Source organism: Rhinolophus sinicus, linkage group LG06 (assembly GCF_036562045.2).
Source record: "Rhinolophus sinicus isolate RSC01 linkage group LG06, ASM3656204v1, whole genome shotgun sequence".
NCBI lineage: Eukaryota > Metazoa > Chordata > Mammalia > Chiroptera > Rhinolophidae > Rhinolophus > Rhinolophus sinicus.
Genome location: NC_133756.1, coordinates 81,889,268 through 81,892,470, shown reverse-complemented (window position 1 = coordinate 81,892,470; position 3,203 = coordinate 81,889,268).

The window sequence follows — 3,203 nt, the reverse complement described above, 5'->3', positions numbered from 1 at the left end:
TGAGGGCCAGCCCCCGACAGATGGGGCGGGGAGCCAGTTGGGATGTGTGAGGTAATCCCAGGTACAAACAACACGGCAAAACTAGCCAGACCTGTCCCTCACCCCTCCTCCGAGGCCATCCCAGTTACTCAGCGAATACCACACGAGTGTGAAGCTACCTTTACTCCTGAAACGGCCCCCACAGAGTCAGCTGTGGGGAAACCCCGAGTTCTAGAGCGCTTCTTTCAGAGGGGGCTCTGAGAGAAAGGGCCCAGGCCCTGTGAAGACAGTCTACACTCAGTCAATCTGAGCCCCTAAAACAGGTACTCCTGAGCCCCCTAAGATATGACCCTGTCCCAAAAGGGGTGTCTAAGGCCAGGGATCAGAGCCCCACCCAGGGCAAAACCGTATGAACCTTTCATCTCCAAGAATCACGTGTCTAAATCCCAATCGGGGCACATGGATGGCAATTTTTTTTTCTGAACTTTGTTTCTACAAAAACTCTTAAACAAATTTAAATCAAATGAGCTGTAATTATGTACATAATAAATTCTCTATTGAAAATAATAAAATGCTATGAAACAACACTTGAAAACCAATCAAATAAAATTTATAAATATCTGAATGGAAACTGTTCCAAGAAATATTGGGCTGTCTCATGGTCCCACACCTATGCCGCATTCTGACCCTCAGAGTCACAAGAAATAGAAGAGCTGCCATGAGAGGGGTGCTCAGCACCTTCAAACCCAGCAGAACTGTTGCTGAAAACTGCAGAAGTAAGCTATGGGAACAACTTGCCTGACTGAGCATTTGGGGGCATGAAGATCAGAGAACTGCGGACTTTTTAGAGATTGAAGGAAGCGAAGGAAGCTCAGAGAGCATCTAGTGATTCAGTCTCTTCATGTTACAGGTGGAGAAGCAATCTGCACGAGTCACATCTAACAAACAGCAGCAGCAGCCGTAATAATAAGGTGCTGGTGTCCTACTGAATGCTTTCCATACAGCAATGTGCTTCATCCTGACAACAATTCCACTCATCCACCCTTCACTCACGTATTCAACAGCTCTTTATGGGGTGCTTCTGATATGCCTGACTGCTCTAGGTGCTGGAGATACAGTGTACAAAATAGACAAAGACCCCTGCCCTGTGTCCCTAGCATTCAGGGTGGGGATGGGGCAGACAAAAATAAATAAACAGATGACAGATGATAGATAGATAGATAGATAGATAGATAGATAGATAGATACATACATACATACATACATACATACATACATACATACATACATACATACATACATACATAGATGATAGATAGATATCGTCATGGCTGCTCGCTCCTGGGCTGTGAAAGCATTCACAAGGCAGGTAGAAATACAGAAGGAAGATTTATTAAAGTACGAGAAGGGTCAGCTGGGCAGAGTCTGCTGGAAACTGCTGCTGCTGCATCAAGTCTTTGTTTCATCTCAAGTTGTACATTTTCTAACCAGGATGTAAGTTGCTTCAGTTGCTTCAGTAGTGTAATTTTCTATTGAGTTCGGCTTTGTTCATTGGGGTGGGGGAAACAGTTAAACTGGCTATAGCAACCTTTGCATATGTTATGTAGATTTAAGTTGGAGCCAGGAGTGGATTCCATACAGATACAAAAACCTCTCCCAAGTCACGGGGTCTGCATGGCCGAAGTAAACAGAACTATTGAAACTGGTCTGCACAGTAAATGTACAGCAAGCAGAGCCATTGAGTCCTGGCCGAGAGGAGGCAAAGAAAAGAAAGTTTTCAAAAAGTCCCAAGTTAAATTACACTTGTTAAATCGAATTATACCAGAGATCCAAATCTCAAAATAGAATATTTAGTGCCACCATTACAGTCCCCCCTGTCTCATCAAGAGAGATGATAGATAATACAGTACAGGTGCTACAGAGAAAAACAAAGCAGGGAAGAGGATCAAGGGGAGTGGGGTGGGAGTTACAATTTGAAAAAACAGGGAGGTCAGGGAGGGTCTCACTGAGGTGACATCTGAGTAAAGAAGTAAAGGAAGTGACTACTATTCTCCCCATTTACATAGAGAAACATTTTTACCTCAGAATGGAAGCTATCCTCTCCAGCTTAGGGTGTCTTCAGGGAAACTTAATCCAGGGGCAGAAGGCTGGACGATAGAACATCTCGATGGCCCAGGGGGGGCCTCCAGAGTTCTCCAATCTTGGGTTATTTTTTAGTGTCACTCCCTGTCTCTCCAAGAGAGCAGATCTCAACCACAGGCCACATCCCCTTCCTGCTCCCTCAACAGCAGAGGGAGCCCTCCTTCTCTTCCAGTCCTGAGAAGGTGCTGGAATTTTGCTCTGCCCCCTCTTTCCTAGGGAGATGGCCAGTCCGCACTCTGGCCACCAGGAAGCTAAGCTGTCTCTGAGCCTGGGCACCCATAGGCCAGACCTGAGGAGCCCCACCAGGCAAGCCCTGGACTCTCAGGGTCACCCTTGGCTTCATTCCCTGAGGGTCCCACCAATCTCTAAAAAGAGCTTGGGCTTGGAGTTCTGGGCCAGTCAGGGGAGATGGAAATCCTGACTCTGAGGTAAAGGCCAGCTGTGTGAACTTGGAGGTCTTTAGATTCACAAACTGGAAAATGGTGATGGCACATCAAACCAGAGAAAGTGTCTGGCATTGGGTAGGCTCTGAAAAAATGTCTTATTTCTTGTTCTGTTCCTTGTCTTCCATCAGAAACACAAGTTGGCCTATCCCAGAGTCCTTGTTGACCAAGCCATCTGACTCATGCGAAATCCCCAACTGCCATCGGTTTAGTTCAATAAGCAATGACTGTTCAGCACCACAGCAGCTGCAGGGGGTGAGGGATGGCAAGGGACAACAAGGGAGGGACCCTGCCCTGGGAGAACACATAGTACTGCTGACCCTTAAACACTCAAGGCTTAGGGGTACCAGCTCCCCCGCACAGTCAAAAATCCACATATAATTTCTGACTCCCCCAAATCTTAACCAATAGCCGACTGTTGACCAGAAGCTTTACTGATAACATAAACAGTTGATTAAACGTATATTGTATGCTATATGTATTATATATTGCATTCTTACAATAAAGTAAACTAGAGAAAAAAAATGTTGTTAAGAAAATCATAAGGAAAATACATTTATAGTACTGTACATTTTTATTGAAAATAAATCTGCATATAAGTAGACTCACTTAGTTCAAGCGTGTATTGTTCAAGGGTCA